The sequence below is a fragment of the Bubalus kerabau genome, chromosome 12 (assembly GCF_029407905.1).
Source record: "Bubalus kerabau isolate K-KA32 ecotype Philippines breed swamp buffalo chromosome 12, PCC_UOA_SB_1v2, whole genome shotgun sequence".
In the NCBI taxonomy this organism is placed as follows: Eukaryota; Metazoa; Chordata; class Mammalia; order Artiodactyla; family Bovidae; genus Bubalus; species Bubalus kerabau.
Genome location: NC_073635.1, coordinates 3,320,290 through 3,334,227, shown reverse-complemented (window position 1 = coordinate 3,334,227; position 13,938 = coordinate 3,320,290). Strand labels below are relative to the sequence as shown.

The following is a 13,938-nucleotide window of genomic DNA, read 5'->3' as shown; positions in this document are numbered from 1 at the left end:
GCTTTTCAGAAAGATGGGTATTAGGACTATGAAGACACAGGCTAATTTTCTCAAAGTAAACAATCATAGAGGAGTCCAGCACATTCCCACTAAATGCTTGTTAGGACTTTGCTGCTACTGCTGCTGCTAAGTCACTTCAGTCGTGTCCGACTCTGTGCGACCACATAGAAGGCAGCCCACCAGGCTCCCCCGTCCCTGGGATTCTTCAGGCAAGAACACTGGAGTGGGTTGCCATTTCCTTCTCCAATGCATGGAAGTGAAAAGTGAAAGTGAAGTTGCTCAGTCGTGTCCGACTCTTAGCGACCCCATGGACTACAGCCTACCAGGCTCCTCCGTCCATGGGATTTTCCAGGCAAGAGTACTGGGGTGGGGTGCCATTGCCTTCTCCGGTTAGGACTTTACTTAACCTTAAAAAGAGGCAATGCTCAGCTTTATTGCATGACTGCTTCCTAGAAATTCTTCACAACTACCTTAAAAATGCATTCCTATACTCCTATTTATATGGAACATGAAAGAAAAAAATTAGATAATTAATACCAGTCAAAAAGCCTCTAAGGATATAAAAGGTATCTGATCTATGTATCAGCTTTCCATCAAAATTGTTTTTTAACTAAATAGATTATAACTACTTCATGAAAAACAAATTTATTCTTAGAAACCTGTATTTGCAATAATTACAAGGTAGATGCTTTAGAAAGGCATCTAGAATGACAGTAAAAATTAATCAAGTTATGTCCTCTGGTATTACCAAATCCAATTTAAAAATGCTATCAATGAGAACTGCAAAGCATGATATCCTGGCACCAAAATTTCATCACCTTAACATTCATGACAAGGTGTTATTAGTTGAACTCTCCACGACCTGTGAAACTTATGAAAACAGAAAACTATCCTTTGAGAATGTCCCAAAGGATGCACAGGTGCTTATGATTAAACAGCTTTAGCTTCAAGTTGCTCTGTACCAAATTACATATTAACTCATTAGGGACTTAATGTTACTGGCCTTTCATAATCGTGCTATGAGTTTGTTTGCAATTCCTTCAAGAACTTTCTAAAATTTTCAAATAAATGAGATTTTTCAAACTATTTAACAACATATTTAACAAATAAATACAGTATGAAATGTTCATAACTAAGATTTTCCCCAAGTAGAACTTGATTTTTCCATTAAATATGTTTTCTTCCCTTGTATTTGGAAGCGATATACTATAAATATATTCTTTTTATATCCCAATCATAAGGCTAAATAAAGGCATGACTAGAGACAAGACAGCAACCATGAGGAAGAATGCTTAGAGACAGGCCTGTTGACAGGACAGCCTTTTTTTTTTTTAACTATTGTTAATCAGTTCTTCAGGGAAATTATCCAGTCAAAACCCAGCAACGTTCATGTAAGCCTGGTACTGTTTAAACATAACATAAAAAGTAGCCTTAAGTCAGTTGTTTTTTTCCCCTCCTTCTCTCTCTTTGCTCAGAACATGGAAGACCAGTATATTTAATGTACAAAGAATATGTCATTTTATTCACTTTCATTTGTGGTATGCTATTTAAGTGCTATCTTTTCAATTATGTGAGTTAATATACTTATTATGATCTATCAGCTATTTAGTTGAGTTCTTTTTTCTCCATTATCAATTGCCATGCTTATTACTGTATTAAAATAATCTAGTCTTTCCAGATAAAGAAGATGCAATACATATATAAAAAGGAATATTACTCAGCCCGTAAAAAGAAGGAAATAATGCCATTTACAGAAACATGGATGGACCTAGACTATGGCACAAAGTAAGTCAGAAGGAGGAGAAATATCATATGACATCCCTTATATGTGGAATCAGGAATGATATAAATCAACTTACTCAGAAAACAGAGACACACAGACGTAGAAAACGAACTTAGGGTTGTCAGGGGAAAGGGAGAGTTAAGAGGTCTGGGAAGGTCATGTACACACTGCTATATTCATAATGGATAAACAACAAGGACCTATTGTATAGCACATGGAACTCTATTCACTGTTATTGCCAGCCTGCATGGGAGGGGTCTGGTGGGAGAATGGATTCACGTATATGTATGACTGAGATCCTTCGCTCTTTACCTGAAACTACAATAACATTGTTAATCGGCTATACCCCAATATAAAATATTAGGTTGGTGCCAAAGCAATTTCAGTTTTGCATTGTTGTACTTTGCTGTTTGATATTAGAATACATTCTTAAATAAATGTGGTTACATTATTTTAAAAAATTATCTAGTCTTTACTTTGTGAGATATTGTTTCAGTAAACAAAATATTTAAAATGTAAGAGATACATTAATACAAATAACCAGTAATTTATTCATACAAAATCTGTCAGTCAAATGCATTTACTATCTCACTGAGCAATGCATAGTAAGAAGAAATCTGTTAGGAAAAGAGAAAAGTTAAGCCAATTAATCTAGGTGTAATCGAGAAAAAAGATTAGAAGAACCTAACAGAATTCATTTTCAAGTTGCAAACCCAAATTTATTCAGCACCTGGAACCAATGTAATTCTTTAAATAAACAGACACTAAAGGATAAAAATAAAAGAAGATCCAATAGAATAGTTATTTTGTTCTAGGTTTGGAGCTTTATACTTCTAAGTATGATCTCGGAATAACAATAGTTCCAGTGAAGGTAATTTTCAAATTGTATCCCCACCAAAATCAGGATAGAAGACACTCCCCATTAGAAATATATAAGCTGGGTTAACAACCAATCCCAGGAACTTTACATGATTTTCTTCTCTCTGATAAACTACAGTAAGCCCATCTTCAAAATTTCAGGAACACATAGGAGATGCTTAGTGCCCTTGGAGTTCCTGCTGGTCATCTACTTGGTCTATACAGTAATCATCAGAAATGTTGACAAAAATCAATTTTGGGTAATTTAAATGACTTGGCAAATGAGATTTGTGCTAGCTGTCCTATATACAAAAATTTTACACTAAAAATATCTTCTCATTGTATGATTTCATTTTTGTTCAGCAAATCACTAGTTTTATCATTCACTGGAAAGATAAGTTGTATTTAATCGACAAAAGCAGCAGGACAAAATGAGTTACAACTGATTTTATATTTGCTTACTACACAGAATCTTTCAATCACATGAAACAAAATTCAACTTAAAGTCCACAAACAACATAAAAGATAAATCTTTAACAAGATGAAACATAACTTCTACAAAACTGTAGACATAATTTAAAGACAGAACTATTGATTGAAAATAGGTAGCTATTTATTTCAAAGTATTGTATAAAGAAGCATAAAAGAGATAAAGTATTTAAACTATCAAGCTTATTATAATGAAATGGAAAAGTTGAAAATTACTTGTATTCTCCGTAGAGAACTCATTTATTTTGAGGGTAAACGAACATTATATCATCTGATCTTCAAACTGTAAAATCCCTAAGAAATGCAAGCTGTTATTAACAGGGAGCTGGGGCTCAGGAAGTTAAATAACCTGCCAAAGTCACATCAGCCAAGGCACTCGAAAGACAGAGCCTGCACTCCCAGCCAGGAGTGTCTCCCTGCTGTTTCCCCAGTAGTGACAAGGAGAGCAAAACATCACTATTAAAAACAAACAAACAAAAGCTGAGGCTTATCACAGGGAGAATTCAGCAATCAGTTAAAATGTGAAGAAATCGAAGGGAATTCTTTTTCTTGATTGTAATCAAATGTAATTCAGATGGGAGGTATATATGTGAGAAACAAAATTTAGGGAGTAACAAACTGGACTTTATGGACTAGAAAATAATAATTGGAATGTTCAGCACATATATAGAAACCCAAAGCGCACACACACAAGAAAACGACAGTGCTCCTCCAACTTTTGTGTATCCAACAGTAATCCCTTTTAAAAGGCAGGGATTGCTTTCTGCTGACCTCAAAACCCTAACCCTAAACTGAGGTGTCCAGATATATACGGTCTTTGAACTTATTTATAAAGCAGGATGCCTAGTGATTTCTCCCAGTACATCAACATCCCAACAGACAATGTGCATGTGACCAGGATAAAAGCTACGTGAACCAAAAAGTCTGGCTTCTTTAAGTGTAAGCACATCAGTTCTATACATGAATATATAATATGGTAAACGTAAAAAGTCTACATAGTTCAGTTGAGTTCAGTCACTCAGTCGTGTCGGACTCTTTGTGACCCCATGGACTGCAGCACGCCAGGCCTCCCTGTTCATCACCAAATCCTGGAGCATACTAAAACTCATGTCCAGCATATCAATAATGCCATCCAACTATCTCATCCTCTGTCATCCCCTTTTCCTCCTGCCTTCAATCTTTCCCAGGATCAGGGTCTTTTCAAATGAGTCAGTTTTTCGCATCATGTGGTCAAAGTATTGGATACTCAACTTCAGCATTAGCCCTTCCAATGAATATTCAGGACTGATTTCCTTTAGGATGGACTGGATGGATCTCCTTGCAGTCCAAAGGATCTCAAGAGTCTTCTCCAACATCAGAGTTCAAAACCATCATTTCTTTGGTGCTCAGCTTTCTTTATGGTCCAATTCTCACATCCATACATGACTACTGGAAAAACCATAGCTTTGACTAGACAAACCTTTGTTGGCAACGTAATGTCTCTGCTTTTTAACAGGCTGCCTAGGTTTGTCATAGCTTTTCTATCAAGGAGGAAGTGTCCTTTAATTTAATGGTTGCAGCCATTATTTTCTTGGAGCCCAAGAAAATAAAGTCTGTCACTGTTTCCATTGTTTCCTCATCTATTAGCCAAGAAGTGATGGGACTGGATGCCATGATCTTCGTTTTCTGAATGTTGAGTTTTAAGCCAACTTTTTCACTCTCCTCTTTCACTTTCATCAAGAGGCTTTTTAGTTCCTCTTCACTTTCTGCCATAAGGGTGGTGTCATCTGTGTATCTGAGGTTATTGTTATTTCTCCTGGCAATCTTGATTCCAGATTGTGCTTCTTCCAGCCCAGCGTTTCTCATGATGTACTCTGCATATAAGTTAAATAAGCAGGGTGACCATATACATTCTCGGCATAATCCTTTTCCAATTTGGAAGCAGTCTGTTCATGTCTGGTTCTAAATGTTTGTTCTTAACCATATAGATTTCTCAGGAGGCAGGTAAGTTGGTCTAGCAGTCCTATCACGTGAAGAATTTTCCACAGCTTCTTGTGATCCACACAGTCAAAGGCTTTAGCATAGTCAATAAAGAAGAAGTAGATGCTTTCCTGGAATTCTCTTGCTTTTTCTATAATACAACCCATGTTGGCAATTTGATCTCTGCTTCCTCTGCCTTTTCTAAATCGAGCTTGAACATCTGGAAGTTCTCAGTTCACGTACGGTTGAAGCATAGCTTGGAAAATTTTCAGCATTACTTTGCTAGTACATTCAGATCAGATCAGATCAGTCGTTCAGTCGTGTCGGACTCTTTGCGACCCCAGGAATCACAGCATGCCAGGCCTCCCTGTCCATCACCAACTCCCGGAGTTCACTGAGACTCACGTCCATCGAGTCAGTGATGCCATCCAGCCATCTCATCTTCTGTCATCCCCTTCTCCTCCTGCCCCCAATCCCTCCCAGAATCAGAGTCTTTTCCAATGAGTCAACTCTTCGCATCAGGTGGCCAAAGTACTGGAGTTTCAGCTTTAGCATCATTCCCTCAAAGAAATCCCAGGGCTGATCTCTTTCAGAATGGAGTGGTTGGATCTCCTTGCAGTCCAAGGGACTCTCAAGAGTCTTCTCTAACACCACAGTTCAAAAGCATCAATTCTTCGGCGCTCAGCCTTCTTCACAGTCCAACTCTCACATCCATACATGACCACAGGAAAAACCATAGCCTTGACTAGATGGACCTTTGTTGGCAAAGTAATGTCTCTGCGATGAGCGCAACTGTAAGGTAGTTTGAACATTCTTTGGCATTGCCTTTCTTTGAGATTGGGATGAAAACTTTCCTTTTCCAGTGTAGCCACTGCTGACTTTTCCAAATTTGTTGGCATATTGAGTGAAGCACTTTCACGCCATCATCTTTTAGGATTTGAAATAGCTCAGCTGGAATTCCATCACCTCCATTAGCTTTGTTTGTAGTGATGCTTCCTAAGGCCCACTTGACTTAGCACTCAGATGTCTGGCTCTAGCTGAGTGATCACACCATTGTGGTTATCTGGGTCATGAAGATCTTTTTTGTATAGTTCTTCTGTGTATTCTTGCCACCTCCTCTTACTATCTTTTGCTTCTGTTAGGTCCATACCATTTCTGTCCTTTACTGTGCCCATCTTTGCATGAAAAGTTCCCTTGGTATCTCTAATTTTTTTCAAAAGATCTCTAGACTTTCCCATTCCATTGTCCTCTAATTTTTTGCACTGATCACTGAGGAAGGGTTTCATATCTCTACTTTGCTATTCTTTGGAACTCTGCATTCAGATGGGTATATCTTTCCTTTTCTCCTTTGCCTTCAGCTCTTCTTCCTTTCTCAGCTATTTGGTAGGCCTCCTCAGCCAACCATTTTGCCTTTTTGCATTTCTTTATTCTTGGGGATGGTTTTAATCATCGCCTCCTATACAATGTCACAAACCACTGTCCATATGTTCTTCAGGCACTCTATCAGATCTAATCCCTTGAATCTGTTTGTCATTTCCACTGTATAATCATAAGGGATTTGATCAGGTCATAGACTAGTGGTTTTCCCTACTTTCTCAATTTAAGTCTGAAATTTGCAATAAGGAGTTCATGATCTGAGCCACAGTCAGCTCCTGTTCTTGTTTTTGCTGACTGTATAGAGCTTCTCCATCTTCTGCTGAGAAAAATTTAATCAATCTGAATTCAGTATTGCCCATCTGATGATGTTCACGTGTAGTGTTGTCTCTTGGGTTGTTGGAAGTGTGTGTTGGCTATGACCAGTGTGTTGTCTTGGCAAATTTCTGTTAGTACTTCATTCTGTACTCCAAGGCCAAAATTGCCTGTTAGTCCAGGTATCTCTTGACTTCCTACTTTTGCATTCCAGTCCCCTATGATGAAAAGGACATCTTTTTTGGTGTTGTTTCTGGAGGTCATCATAGAACCATTCAACTTCAGCTTCTTTACTTTTGCATTCCAGTCCCCTATGATGAAAAGGACATCTTTTTTGGTGGTGTTTCTGGAGGTCATCATAGAACCGTTCAACTTCAGCTTCTTTTGCATTAGTGGTTGGTGCATAAACTTGGATTACTGTGTATTGAATGGTTTGCCTCAGATATAGAGAAGATTCTGTCATTTTTGAGATTGCACCCAAGTACTGCATTTCAGACTCTTGTTCACTATGAGGGCTACTCCATTTTTTCTAAGGGATTCATCACCTACAACGGTAGATATAATGGTCACCTGAATTCTGTTCACCATTCTGGTCCATTATAGTTCTCTGATTCTTAAAATGTCGATGTTCACTCTTGCCATCTCCTGTTTGACCACTTCCAATTTGCCTTGATTCATGGACCTAGCACTCCAGGTTCCTGTGCAATATTGTTCTTACAGCATCGGACTTTACTTCCATCACCAGTCACATCCACAACTGGGCATTGTTTTCGGTTTGGCTCCAGCTCTTCATTCTTTCTGTACCTATTTCTCTACTCTTCTGCAGTTGCATATTGGGCACCTACCGACCTGGGGAGTTCATTTTTCAGTGGCCTTTCTTTTTGCCTTTTCATACTGTTCATGGGGTTCTCAAGGCAAGAATGCTGAAGTGGTTTGCATTCCCTTCTCCAGTGGACCACGTTTTGTGAGAACTCTCCACCATGACCCATCCAATTTGGGTGGCCCTACACGGCATGCCTCATATCATTGAGTTAGACAAGGCTGTGGTTCATGTGATCAGTTTGGTTAGTTTTCCCTAAGTGTGTTTTTCTTTCTGTCTATTGTCTGATGGACAAGGATAAGAGGCTTGTGGAAGTTTCCTGATGGAAGGGAATATCTTTTGTTGGGGAATATCTACATAGTTAGATATGTCTAATTAAAACAGAAAAATGATATATTCTTCAAAATAAAATTTATTAGAAACTTTGTTTTTAAACATGTTACTTATAAGAAGACAAAAAACAAAGGAATTCTAAGAAGTAAAAGCACTTAGACGTATCTCTCGAAGATGCAATGTTTAGCAATATAAATGAGGTACAGGGTGAAATTTGCTCAAGGAGTTAAGAGTGTTGTTTCAATGTGCTACTAATTCTGGTTAAAGAAAGAAAGTAGCAAAAGACCTTTCAATGATAAAGAACCTAAGCATTATCAGGATAAGAGGTCAGAGTGTTGACGAAGAAACCATGTAATTTGAGCCTAAGGATGTAAAAGCAGTTTGAACAAAATTCTGTAATGTGAAGATGAGTGGGAAGTGGGACCAGGACAAACATATTCTTCAAAGTCACAGTGACCAATGAGAGAAACTAAGATTAGTCTTAACCTCTAACAACAAACACAAGCATGCTACAGCTGTTGGATAAAATAAAGATGGACAAGAGGGTTCTTTGAGGATCCGACAAAAATTCATCAGTTCATCCTGGAGAAGCATCTTATCCCTATTCATAACAGGTCCATTGGTAATGGCATATAACAATGAGTTTAAAACCAGACCAAAGTGGAAAGCAATCATTGTTATGGAATAGTACGTGACTGAAGGCACAAATTTTGGTGAAGTCTCATGCCTGGTGGGCCACCAATTCCCTCAGCCTACAGTGTGAGGTCTGACATTCCACCTAGTGCCTCCAATTTGAACTTTATTCCCCACATCAGTCCTACAGGAAATAAAAATCCATTACAGAGAGGTACCGACTCTCTACCCCTCCCCTTAATCCTCACCTCACCACAAGGGTTTGCATTAATAGGCCTCTAATTTTAAAAGTGAACATTTTATGCTTTGAAACAGAACCAGACCTGCAAACATTTTTCTATCATGCACTTGTCAACGTAAACAGAAAGTTATTCTATGAAGGGGTGAGGAAATGAAGAATGCTTTGTGATTATTCCCTCTAGTAAGTTATCAAAACACCCTTAAAAATTACATTTGGACTTTTCTTACAAACTCTCTGACGAAATATGTACTTAGAAATGGTATTAAAAATGAGAAAAATATAGGGTGTGGAGTAAGGCAGCCCTCCGTCTAACCCTGTGCATGGCAATTCTGAAGCAGCTCTGCTAAGGCATGGACTGTTATCCTCCAGCCCATAGTTTCCTCCAGGTAACATTCTGTACCTCACTAAAATGCTGTGCAGATAAGTGGGATGACACATGAAGAGCATCTAGTACAGGGTCCTAGCAACTCCATCAGTGGCAACTGTATTTGGCTGAAGATAATAAGAAAAATAAAGCTAAAACATTACAATGGAAGCTTACTCCCTAATTCTTGGTAGCTGATCAATAGTTCTAAACAGATACCATTCCCAATGAGCACACTACCCACAACAGATGGCTAAAACAACAATAATAAATTGATTCCTAGTTGAGAATCCCCAACTAGAAAAGATCGGGGCAAAACTGCTGTCACAATGAACAGCTGTTTCTCAGAGGAACCCACAAGATCATGAAAGCCTCCCTATTAAAACAGACGAGAATAGACATTCCTTTGTTAACTAATGCAAAAAGGGTCTGAGAGAGGAAAAAGGAAGGAAGGAAAGGGCGAGGGAGAGAAGAAGGGAAGGACAGAGGGAGAGAGAAAGAAAAGAAGCTGAACAGCTCTTCCTATACACATTAGATGGGAGATTCTAGTAACACTGGGGAGACTCCCTGGACTAGCATCTCCGTTCAGTCACCTGCTAGCTGTGTAACAATGGGCAAGTCACTATCTCTCTAAGCCTCAGTTTCCTCATCTGTAAAACGGGAATAATCACAGTACACATACCACATCTGTTTGTTGTTGTAAAGATTAAGTGATAGAATAGCACCTGGCATTTGACTGACAGTAGATGTGTTAGCTATGAGAGAATGTCACCCACTGTAGTTGGGGACATCTGATACTAGATGAAGAAAAGTCTCAGCAGAGATCAGAAGGGTGAGCACAATAAATCAGCCAGGCAAAATACGGAGGGAGTGCACCAGGCACTGGGAAAAATAAGCAGAATGGCCTGAACTCCAGAGCAAACACTCCACAGAAAGCTGCTGTAGTAGAGGGCAGGTGTAGAATGAGTGCTCCAACTTCTTATGTGCTATACCAGACAGATCTCTACTTTGCTGGAGAATTTCCTGCTCATTCATGACCCGGGTCATGAATGCCTGTGAATGATGTAACAATGTGAACATATTTTAACATATTAAGCATTTTAACAATGTAAACATATCTTAATAGAAACTTAAAGAGAAAATATGTATCTTTGCCTAGTGTATTTTTAAAAAATTTAATATTGCAAGATATTTGCTTCCTAATATTGTACTGGTTTCTGCCATATATCAACATGAATCAGCCACAGGTATATATATGTCCCTTCCCTCCCGAACCCCCCCGCCACCTCCCACCCCAGCCCACCCCGCTAGTCACCACCGAGCACTGGGCTGAGCTCTCGTGTCACACAGCAAATTCCCACTGGGAATTCATTTTACATATGATAGTGTACGTGTTTCCATGCTCCTCTCTGAATTCGTCCCACCCTCTCCCTCCCCAACTGGGTCCACAAGACTGTTCTTTGTGTCTGTGTCTCCACTGAGGCCCAGAACATAGGCTCATCAGGATAATCTTTCTAGATTTTATACACATCCGTTAATATACAAGCAGCTCAATACCAGAAAAACAAACAACTCGATAAAAAAATGGGCAGAAGACCTAAACAGACATTTCTCCAAAGACATATGGCCAAAAAACACAAGAAATGATGCTCAACATTGCTTATTATTAGAGAAATGCAAATCAAAGTTACAATGAAGTATCACCTCACACTAGTCAGAATTGCTATCATTTAAAAATCTATGAACCATAAATGCTGGAGAGGATATGGAGAAAAGGGAACCCTCTTGCACTGTTGGTGAGAATGTAAATTTACACAGCCACTATTGAGAACAGTATGTATATTCCTTAAAAAACAAGGACTATGATCCAGGAACCCCACTACCATATGACCCAGCAATCCCACTGCTAAGTCACTTCAGTCGTGTCTGACTCTGTGGGACCCCATAGACCTAGGCAGCCCACCAGGCTCCCCCGTCCATGGGATTCTCCAGGAAAGAACACTGGAGTGGGCTGCCATTTCCTTCTCCAATGCATGAAAGTGAAAAGTGAAAGTGAAGTCACTCAGTCGTGTCCAATCTTTAGCATGGACTGCAGCCTACCAAGCTCCTCCGTCCATGGGATTTTCCAGGCAAAAGTACTGGAGCGGGGTGCCATTGCCTTCTCCGAGCAATCCCACTACTGGGCATATACTCTGAGAAAACCACACCTGAAGGAGACACATGTTACTTCAATACCCCAGTGTTCACTGCAGCACTTTTTATAACAGCTAGGAAATGGAAGCAGCCTAGATGTCTATTGTATTAATGTGACTTTCCAGAACAAGCTTCAACATATGAAAGTTCCACATCTATCCCTAATATTTTCATACTAACTCACTGAAATTAGCATAGTTTCTGAAGTTGAATAGTATGGAATTAAACAGCAACCTAAGAGATCAGAAGACATTGACAAACAGACATTTATTTCTCAGTAATTTCTATCAGTCTTGACACTGTGGTCTTTCTAAATGTCTACTGTACAGCACTTTTCTCTCAATTAAAAAAAAAAAAAAAAAAGGACACAACCTCTAAAATTCAAGGACTATAACCATAAAAAAAGGAAGAAAAAATCTGCCTGCAAAATTGTACTTCCCTTATAGTCTTCTTTATGCTTATTTTTATTCTAAAGAAAATTCCCTCTCCAAATTATTTATTCAAATACAGTGTTTTATACTTAGCTCTAATGATTTTAATTCAGTACAACATGAATATGAGCGAGTGCGTGTATGTCTGTGTATGTAGGAAGTGTGTGGTAGCAGGTACTTCCAGGAGCCAGGTGAACTCGGAAACAAACTATAGCTCTCACCTTATCACCCTCCACCTTGAACCTTTCTCCACTCAAACACTTTTCCCTCTGCCCACCACCTACTAAGGATGCTAAGTAACCCACAGAAATCCTACCAGATCTAAGGCAGATGTGGAATTAGATGTGATTGATGTGTATGATTATACAATATGGACTTGGTCTCTTTCTTCATTTGCTCAAGTGGGGAACAGAAACAGCAAAAGGATGCAGAGTTATCAGGAAGACTGGCTGATACGTGCAAGGCATTTGGAAAACTATCTTGTTCATAGAAAATATTTAGTATCTGATGGGTATTATTATTTTATAATTTTATGTCATGGATCCTCAAGACCACCCTCAGGTTTGATAATTTGTTGGAAGGAGCCACAGAACTCAGAAACTTTGTTATACTCGTTGTTACAGCTTCTTACAGGAAAAAGATACAGAGTAAAATCACAGTTGTCTTCTCCCAGTAGAGTTTCATTATTCCAGCAAGGACACGTCACAACACATGCGATATGATGTACTGCCAAGAAGGGAAGTTCAACCAAGCCTTGATACCAAGAGTTATTGAGGAGGTCAGTCATGTAGACCAGAATGTAGACCACCACCATGAATGACCTTGGCCCCTCAGCCTTCAACACCACACAAAGGATGAGCCGACACAGTGTGGGCCAAGGCCCCAGGTGAACAAAAACAAGTGTTCACAATGAATCACATTTTTTTGCATAACTATCTAGCTTGGCCCAAGGTCCCGGGTATACAAAAACTGCTTTATTGGGCAGGATATTCCAACAGTTTACAGTTGTTCTCCCCAGAGCCAGCCAAGGACCAGCAATTTCTTTGAAATGTGCAGGGTTTGAGTACCTCAAGTTTACTGAGTTAACCCATCATGGCATAATAATTAAGCAACCACCATGTACCAAGAGCTGTGATACTTAATACTTATCTCATTTAGTATTTAAATACTACCCCGAGAAAAGAATTAACATTTCCTTTTACAAATATGGAAACTGAGGCTCAAAAATGTTAAAAGTATTTATAGTCATATAACTAGTGTGGAATCCAAACCCTGCTCTCTCAAACTGCAAAGCCTTTGCTATTTCAACTAAACCATGTTGACTCATAAAACATAAAAATTAAAGTAGCATATTATGCAGTATATCACACATATAGGCACATAAGTATATCTAATAGTCGAAGTTTTTTCTGCTAGTGAAAAAATAATTTTTAAAAACACTGTGAATTTATGGAGGAAGTAAACTAGACTTGTGAACCAATTTTCATTTAAAATATTGACTTTTTATTGAAAGGCTATCTAGTCATAATCAGGTGATTATAACTAAGTCCAATAAATTCAGCAATAAAGCTTTCCTGAAATTAAAAATAAATTCAACCTTCTTTAAATTCAACCTTTTTTTTTCTTTATACCTCAAAAGTTTTTAATCCCCAAAAACATTTGCTGAAACAGAAAAGTGACTCACCCATCTATTACGAACAATGTAATTTTTCATCGTAGAAATGAAAATGTATTACCAGTTTCCCTAGGGAGACAACAATGCTTTCTCACTTTAATATGTGTGTGGGTTTTTTCCCCCATTTAATCAGCTAATACTTTTCAAAAGATCTTTTTAATGCCTAAATGAAAGGATTCCACATCAGAGACCTGACCTCCCTATTAAAGCATCTAAAGGAAACCCTAGGAACTTAAAATCCATTCAAAGGCAAATCGCAGGTAGCTTATTGTACAATGCATTGAGAAAAGAAAAGGGAAAAAAAGCTTCATAAAAACCGTACAGAATTTGGTGAAATTATACCACAAAAATAAAAATTGATCTTAAGCATAAAGAAACAAATTCAGAGCCAAAAACTTATTACAAAAGTGCTTTGTAATCAGCCAGGAGGGGAGTCTTTATGAAAAACTTCAGAATTTGTCACTTTTTCA

The 13,938-nt window shown here is 38.5% G+C and overlaps 1 protein-coding gene across 12 annotated transcripts in view; it reads right to left on the bottom strand.

The window, feature by feature from the left end:
* The window catches only part of DIAPH3 (diaphanous related formin 3), a 571,991-nt gene that overhangs the window by 199,034 nt on the left and 359,019 nt on the right, over nucleotides 1-13,938 (bottom strand). The window lies entirely within an intron of this gene.